Source organism: Muntiacus reevesi, chromosome 16 (genome assembly GCF_963930625.1).
Source record: "Muntiacus reevesi chromosome 16, mMunRee1.1, whole genome shotgun sequence".
Classification (NCBI taxonomy): Eukaryota; Metazoa; Chordata; class Mammalia; order Artiodactyla; family Cervidae; genus Muntiacus; species Muntiacus reevesi.
The window spans coordinates 42,963,089-42,972,606 of NC_089264.1; positions in this window are offsets into that span (position 1 = coordinate 42,963,089).

Genomic DNA, 9,518 nt, shown 5'->3' on the forward strand with positions numbered 1-9,518 from the left:
AACTGAGCCTCCCTGACCTTCCCTGTGTAGATACAGATTCCAAAACAGAGCCATTTATACTCTATATTTATACTCTTGCAACTGTACAGCATTTTTCGCAAGTTATATAGTAAGTAGTACTGTGATTTGTGTTATGTAGCGCTCTCATTTGGAAACCAGGCCAGGTTCTACTAAGAAAGGCCACTTTTGTATATTTTGTAATACTGCCTTTTATACGTGCTTCCGCAGCCTCACCGACACCACACACCTCTCCATAAATGTAAATATGTAAGTTAAACCTGGGCAGGGCTGTGGTCCTCTTTGTACTCTGATTTTTAAAAATTGGATCTTTGTACCTGCGTTGATTGTATCTTTATTTTTTTGTTTGTTTACTGGTTGTGGGAAGTGAGAGAAATAAAAAAGATATTCAAAACCCCAAAGGAGCCAGTTGTCTTCAGTCATAGGGAAATAAAGACCTCCTAGATCTATTTCCTAAAATTTTGAGGTCGTTCCTTTGTTTAATGTCACTACTCACCAACAGCACGAGCTACGCAATATGTGGAGTCCCTCATTCGAAAAGCAGGATAAAAATTCCATGAGAGGTACTAAAAATATCAAGTTTTCCTTTCTACCATGGTCCCTCTTTTTGACTTTTTAAAAAATTACTACTTAATTTTAAGTTGAAATTTTAAAATTATTAGTGTGAATTTTATGTTTCCTCTTTATATTGTGATGGCAGCTTCAAACGCAACAGGGCTTCCCTGATGGCTCAGATGGTAAAGAATCCTTCTGCAGTGCAGGAGACCCAGGTTCGAATCATGGGCTGAGAAGATCCCCTGGAGAAGGGAATAGTAACCCACTCCGGGATTCTTGCCTGGAAAATTCTTAGAGTCAGACACGACTGAGAGACTTTCACTTCACTTCAAATACAAGCAAGAACTTTTTAACTCAAATGCAGTATTCCTAGAAGTACACAATTCGTGTCTGTTAGCTCGGACACCTAGTTTGTCCGAGGGACAAACAGCAGGGACACCACACAGAATTCACTCAATTGTTTTAATTTCTTTTCTTATTTGTGCACATTCTGCTGACGTTCCCTACCTTACTGATGAGTAAGGAGGCAATGAAAAGGAGAACTCGAGGTTACCCTTTCCTTCTGTGTCAGCATTTTCGGCCTTGAGTGGATCGCTAACACAGGAAAGTAACAGTGGTGAGGAAAGATGTGATATGGCTTCTTAGTTATTTCTTGTGTTGTATTTGGACAAAACTCTGGTTTGAATGGGAAGCATGGCCTCTTGGGGGCCCTTGCTTGATCAGTTATAGAGGTAGCGCACCTATACTTTGCATCTTGCTGTACTCCCACTTGTGATCTGCTGGAGTTTTGTGCTCATGCATGTGTGCTAAGTTGATTTAGTCGTGACTGATTCTTTGAGGGACCCTGTGGACTGAGGCCATCAGGCTTCTCTGTCTGTGGGACTTTTCATTCCATTGCAGGTGGATTCTTTACTATCTGACCCACCAGGACATTGCACATGCTCTGTGTGAGTCGGGGTGGCAGAGAACTGCAGGCATGCACACTACCCATCTGCTTCTGCCCCATTGCCTCACTGCACTTAACTTACAAAGCTAAGTTAAAGGAAAAAGTTGTTAACAATTTCAGGACCCTGACAACAGAGCATTTCAGCTAAAGAGTGAGGCCCAAGAATGGGGGCTGGGATCATCTGAAGAGTCGGGTTCCATTCCTGATTCTGTTATTTACTAACAAGCCTAGTATCCTTTCTCGGTGTCAATTTTCTCATCTGGAATATGGGACAGAAACACTTGGCTTCCTATGGTTATTAAAACGAAGTAATGTATGTAAGTTTCCAAGGTGGCTCAGTGGTAAAGAATCTGCCTGCCAAGCAGGAAACATAAGAGATGCAGGTTTGATCCCTGGGTCAGGAAGATCCCTTGGAGAAGGAAATGGCAACTTACCCCAGTATTCTTGCCTGGAGAATCCCATGGACAGAGGAGCCTGGCAGGCCACAATCTATTGGGTCACAGAGTCAGACACGACTTAGCGACTAAACAACAATATATGTAAACATTTAGCCCCAGAACTGGTTTACTCCAAGTGCTCCAAGTGGCACACAGTTATGCCTCAACATATATGGGACTAACATATGTGGTACATGTACACTTCCCACACTTCTTTGCATTTTTGTTTCCTTGAGTATTTCTAAAGTGAAGCACCAAGAAAAGAAAGCTACTATCAAACCCAAGCCACAGAGGTCAGAACTAGCCTTGGATTCATTATTAGGATGAGCTGGACTAGGGTCTCATGGTGCATCTCCAAGTGGATCTGGGGTCAGTTGAGAGACAGGGTGAGAGCAAGTGGGGGATGATCCCAAAGCATCACTAGGAAACAGACTGGTGTTGTCCTCTAACAAGTGACTTACTTTCTAGCCACAGTCTAGGATGTGGTAGTGGGCATTGTTTTACAGGATTTTTACATTATTTGTGTCAAGGTTAAAAATCCAATAGTTGGATTTTTAATACAACTGTCAGCATTGTCATTTGCCTCATCCAGTGGTTAGGACCTGGTGCTCTCACTGCCAGGGCCCAAGTTGGATCCAGGTTGGACCCAGGTTCACTCCCTGGTGGGGAAACTAATATCCCGCAATTTTGGCAAAAGCATAAATAGAAGAGAATAGTGCTTCCTCACTTGGCCCAAGTTCATTACATAGGCTGCAGAGGGGTTCTAGAGTCTGCCCGTTAGTGCTGAGTATTTACATTTTCCACTGGAATCTTAGAAGTCCAAAAATACTGTCCCTTTTTTCCCTTATGGAATTTGGAATCAAGTGAAAAATAAGGCAGAATATAGACTTATGGAGGTGAAAATATCCGTTGTATTACTAAGGAAGCTGATTGTTAAGACATGGCTTTCTTTTAGCTCTGCGGAGAGGGGAAAAGCTTGCTAACATTCCAGCTTGGAATGAAACCAGTTTACTAACTCAGTTACAGGCAGAGGTGAACACCACAGGTGATGATTATGATGGTGATGATGATGATGATGATGATGATGATGATGATGATGATCCCCCATGGGGCATCATCAAACCCCCAAGGCCAGCTCCCTTGCCCTCACAGGCGTCCTGGTCCTTGAGTGAAGTGCGTGTTGGACATGTCTTGAGTCAAGGCAGCAAGTCACTTCCCAGACACCCATGGTTGAGGTGAGAAAGGGGGTGTTTTTCTTCCCCCTGGAGTTTTAGTCCCAAGTAAGACAACCGGCAAGCTTTGCTCAAGGAAGTGAACATCCCCTGACCTTATCTTACTCCTAGCTCTCCTCATTCTTTCTGAAAACAATAAAGGAGTCACATTCCTTCTTTGTTCCTCTTAACAGTCATTTTTGCTCCTCAAGAAAACTTCCTCAAGGAAGGAAGGCATTAAGAATGTAAGTGTGGTGGTGAAAAGATATTATCAGGAGACTTATTTTAGATATAGCAGGGAGTTAGTTATGGTAGAAACAGATCTGGTAGTTGGTAGCTGTGATCATTAACTCCTGCTCCCGACTCCCTCACATGTTTCTGTATGAATGCCAGTCCAGACAGGCATGCTGGCTTGCGCTCAGGTCTGGTGAGATGACCAGTGAAACCCTCAGAGAGTGAGGTAGGAGTGTCCCACAACTGGGGACCCATCTCATGTCAGAAAAAAGGGCTGTGTCTGAGAAATAGCAACAGTCCTATCTGACAGACAGTTGAATGATGTCCAGTATGGCTCACTCACATGAATACACATAAAAATTAGAGAATGTAATGAGACAAAAAATAATCTCTCTGCACATTGCCTACTTTCAGGGCTGTGGATATTCAAGGAATGAAGAAATGAATAAAGGCTGCCACATTTGGATAAATGCTACAGTGGAAATGTTTGCATAACCAGAAATAAGATATATAATAAATAAACAGTCTTAGGATCACTTAAGTCACAAATTCAAGCTGACTGGGAGCCTAACTGTGACTGTCAACCAGGGTGTCATGGTTCTCTTTCATGTGACCTCTCCTTGTGGCTTGGGCTTCACAAAGTGTGGGGACTAAACTAGCTCAAAATGGGATTGGACCAAGACTTGGGAAGAAGCAGCTCTGGACCTCTTATATATGGCCTTTCCTCAGAAGTTATATAGCATCACTCCTACCACATTTTATTGTTTAAAGCAACCACAATCCCAGTAAAAGGCGAAGAGACTCCACAATTCCATAGGAAGAATGGCAAAGAATTTGCAGCCATCTTTAACCCACCCCATTAGATTTGTGAGTTAAGTGATCCTAAGACAATGAACATCCAGAACTAAACTCCTTTAGGATGGACTGGTTGGATCTCCTTGCAGTCCAAGGGACTCTCAAGAGTCTTCTCCAATACCACAGTTCAAAAGCATCAATTCTTCTGCACCCAACTTCTTTTATAGTCCAACTCTCACATCCATACATGACCAATGGAAAAACCAAAGCCTTGACTAGACAGACCTTTGTTGGCAAAGTAATGTCTCTGCTTTTTAACATGCTATCTAGGTTAGTCATAACTTTCCTTCCAAAGAATAAGCGTCTTTTAATTACACGGCTGCACTCACCATCTGCAGTGATTTTGGAGCCCCTCAAAATAAAGTCTGACACTGTTTCCACTGTTTCCCCATCTATTTTCCATGAAGTGATGGGACCAGATGCCATGATCTTAGTTTTCTGGATGTTGAGCTTTAAGCCAACTTTTTCACTCTTCTCTTTCACTTTCACCAAGAGGCTTTTTAGTTCCTCTTCACTTTTTGCCATAAGGATGGTGTCATCTGCATATCTGCATATATCATCTGCATATATCATCTGCATATCTGACATTTCTCCCGGCAATCTTGGTTCCAGCTTGTGCTTCTTCCAGCCCAGCGTTTCTCATGACATACTCTGCATATAAGTTAAATAAGCAGGATGACAATATACAGCCTTGACGTACTCCTTTTCCTATCTGGAACCAGTCTGTTGTTCCATGTCCAGTTTGAACTGTTGATTCCTGACCTGCATACAGGTTTCTCAAGAGGCAGGTCAGGTGGTCTGGTATTCCCATGTCTTTCAGAATTTTCCAGTTTATTGTGATCCACACAGTTGAAGGCTTTGGCATAGTCAATAAAGCAGAAATAGAAGTTTTTCTGGAACTCTCTTGCTTTTCTGATGATCCAGCCGATGTTGGCAATTTGATCTCTGGTTCCTCTGCCTTTTCTAAAACCAGCTTAAACATCTGGAAGTTCATGGTTCATGTATTGCTGAAGCCTGGCTTGGAGAATTTTGAGCACTGTTTTACTAGCGTGTGAGATGAGTGGAATTGTGTGGTAGTTTGAGCATTCCTTGCGATTGCCTTTCTTTGGGATTTGGAATGAAAACTGACCTTTTCCAGTCCTGTGGCCATTGCTGAATATTCCAAATTTGCTGGCATATTGAGTGCAGCACTTTCACAGCATCATCTTTCAGGATTTTAAATAGCTCAACTAGAATTCCATCACCTCCACTAACTTTGTTCATAGTGATGCTTCCTAAGGCCCACTTGACTTCACATTCCAGGAAGTCTGGCTCTAGTTGAGTGATCACACCATCGTGGTTATCTGGGTCATGAAGATCTTTTTTGTACAGTTCTTCTGTGTATTCTTGCCACCTTTTCTTAATATCTTCTGCTTCTGTTATGTCCATACCATTTCTGTCCTTTATTGAACCCATCTTTGCATGAAATGTTCCCTTGGTATCTCTAATTTTCTTGAAGAGATTTCTAGTCTTTCCCATTCTGTTGTTTTCCTCTATTTCTTCGCATTGATCACTGAGGAAGGCTTTCTTACCTCTCCTTGCTATTTTTTGGAACTGCATTCAGATGCTTATATCTTCCCTTTTCTCCTTTGCTTTTCACTTCTCTTCTTTTCACAGCTATTTGTAAGGCCTCCTCAGACAGCCATTTTGCTTCTTTGCATTTCTTCTCCATGGGGATGTTCTTGATCCCTGTCTTCTGTACAATGTCATGAACCTACACCCATAGTTCATCAGGCAGTCTGTCAATCAGATCTAGTCCCTTAAATCTATTTCTCACTTCCACTGTATAATCATAGGGATTTGATTTAGGTCATACCTGAATGGTCTAGGAAGGACTGATGCTGAAGCTGAAACTCCAATGCTTTGGCCACCTCATGCGAAGAGTTGACTCATTGGAAAAGACCCTGATGCTGAGAGGGATTGGGAGCAGGAGGAGAGGGGGATGGCAGAGGAAGAGCTGGTTGGATGGCATCACTGACTCGACGGACGTGAGTTTGAGCAAACTCCGGGAGTTGGTGATGGACAGGGAGGCCTGGCATGCTGTGATTCATGGGGTCGCAAAGAGTTGGGCATGACTGAGCAACTGAACTGAACTGAAGACTATTTATTTAGTATTTTATTTCCAGTTATGCAGATATCTTCATTGTATCATTTATCCAAATCCGGAAGCCTTTATTCATTTCTTCACTCTTTGATCTACTGCACTAAAACTGGGCACTGTGTAGAGAGATTACTTTTAGTCCCACTACATTCTCTAATTTTTATGTGTATTTAGACTTTTCTCTTCATCTCTATGATAAACATCTAGAGACCTTCTGGGACTCACAGAAATGCTCCCTGGTGGATCAGTTACACATCGAAATTGCTCTGAAGGGGATCTTTGGTTTGGATTTTTTCTGTTTTCCTGCACTGTGTGGCATATAGAATCTGAATTTCCTCTGGCTTACTTCACTCTGTATAGTGGGCTCCAGTTTCATCCATCTCAATAGAACTGATTCAAATGAATTCTTTTTAATGGCTGAGTAATATTCCATGGTGTATATGTACCACAGCTTCCTTATCCATTCTTCTGCTGATGGACATCTAGGTTGCTTCCATGTCCTGGCTAATATAAACCAATACAGTATACTAATGCATATATATGGAATTTAGAAAGATGGTAACAATAACCCTATATGCAAAACAGAAAAAGAGACACAGATGTAAAGACCAGACTTTTGTACTCTGTGGGAGAAGGTGAGGGTGGGATGTTTCGAGAGAACAGCATCGAAACATGTATATTATCAAGGGTGAAACAGATCACCAGCCCAGGCTGGATGCATGAGACAAGTGCTCAGGGCTGGTGCACTGGGAAGACCCAGAGGGATCAGGTGTAGAGGGAGGTGGGAGGGGGGATCGGGACAGGGAATACATGTAAATCCATGGCTGATTCATGTCAGTGTATGACAAAAACCACTACAATACTGTAAAGTAATCCAACTAATAAAAATAAATGGAAAAAGGAAAAAAAAGAATCTGAGTTTCCTGACCAGGAATCAAACCCATGCCCTCTGGAAGTGTAGAGTCTTAACCATTGAGTCATTAAGGAAGTCCCTGATTTTTCTAGTCTCAATATTCAAACACTGCAAGCAATTTTTTGGATATAATTTAGGCAGCAGTGAAGTTCACCTTTGTTAGAAAGTCCCTCCTTCCTAATGCAGGTTAATCATTTCAATAATATCACAGGGGAGAACGTTCAGTACCTGAGAACAATGCAAGTTTGCTCAAGGATGCCCCAAGTCCTCCTTTGTTTCACGGCTGACAAGTCAGTACAGCGCACTTAATAGGGAGAAAAAAAAAAACAGTAGTTTTTTCCTTACAAAAAGTTTTGAAACACTTTGAGATCTTCCTCTTTTGCATGCTTTTGATAAGAAATATCTTACTGAATTTTCTACTTATCTAGAAAAACAGCATAGAGTCAGTACTCCCAAACAAATAACATAGAGACATTAAAGGAAAAACTGAAGAAAAGAACTCATGCTTGCCCCCTCCAAGATAACTGGTACCAATATTTTGAAGTATTCTTTCAGGTTTTTTTTCTTTTCTGATGCTCAAACCTATCAAAACGTGTTTATTCACATATAGTTTTGCTTTCTGCTTTATTTTCTTTTAACATACAGTGATTAATTCAAATGTTTTCTTCTTTTTTTAATTAATTTTTTTCTTTTACACTAAGTCCTTGTTGTTTATCTATTTTAAATACAGCAGTGTGTACGTCAATCCCAAATTCCCAACCTATCCCTCCCTCTCACGCTTCCCTCCTGATAACCATAAGTTCATTTTCAAAACTAACGCTTTTTTAAAAAATTGAAGTATTGTTGATTTACAATTCTGTGTTAGTTTCTGGTGTACAGCAAAGCAATTCAGTTATATGTATTCTTTTTCGTATTATTTTCCATTATCATTATATCATAGGATGTTGAATATAGTTGTCTGCGCTATACAGTAGGACCTTGTTGTTTATTCATTCTATATATAATAGTTTGCATCTCCTAGTCCCAGATTCTCAGTCTATCCCTGCCCCAGAACCCTCCCTCCTTGACAACCATAAGTCTGCTTTCTTTATCTGTGAGTCTGTTTCTGTTTCATAGATAAGTTCATTTGTGTCATATTTAATTTTATTACTTTTTGGTCACACCCCATGGCATGTGGGATCTTAGTTCCCCAACCAGGGATTGAACTCATGCCCCCTGCACCAAAAGTGCAGAGTTTCAGCCAGGGAAGTCCTTCATTTGTGTTATATTTTAGACTCCAAACTAAGTGATATCACACCGTTTGTCTTTTCTTTCTTACTTACTTCACTTAGTATGATAATCTCTAGATCCATCCATGTTGCTGCAAATGGCATTATTTCATCCTTTTTTATGGCTAATATTCATTGTGTGTATATATATATATGTGTGTGTGTGTGTGTGTTCAGTTCAGTTCAGTCACTCAGTTGTGTCTGACTCTTTGAGACCCCATGAATCGCAGCACGCCAGGCCTCCCTGTCCATCACCAACTCCTGGAGTTTACCCATTGAGTCAGTGATACCATCCAGCCAACTCATCCTCTGTCGTCCCCTTCTCCTCCTGCCCTGAATCCCTCCCAGAATCAGGGTCTTTTCCAATGAGTCAACTCTTCGCATGAGGTGGCCAAAGTATTGGAGTTTCAGCTTCAGCATCAGTCCTTCCAATGAACACCCAGGATTGATCTCCTTTATGTGTATGTGTGTGTGTGTGTGTGTGTGTGTGTGTGTGTGTATACACTACATCTTCTTTATCCATTCATCCATCGATGAGCATCAGGTTGTTTCCAAGTTAAGACTTTCTCTTAACCTAACAAGGACTAGAAAAATTATAGTGATTTATGAGGAAGCAAATAAAGAACTTTCCATTAAACAACTTTTAAAGATAAAAAGTACAGCACTGAAATACATAAAACAAAATGCAGGGAACATTTAATAGAAAAAGATTCATAAGGGAAAATGTTTGGTTTACTCCAAAGTGTTTTTTTGATGCTTTCTTTTTTCAGTCACATAAAACACTAAACAGAAAAGTATAATGAATTCCTACATGCCTTTCACTAAGCTTCAGTAATTATCACCTCAGAGCCAGTACTTTTTCATCTATACCCCAACCCACTTTCTCCCTTCCCAAGTTGTTTCAAAACCAAGTTCAAAGATCATATGATTTCATTCATAAA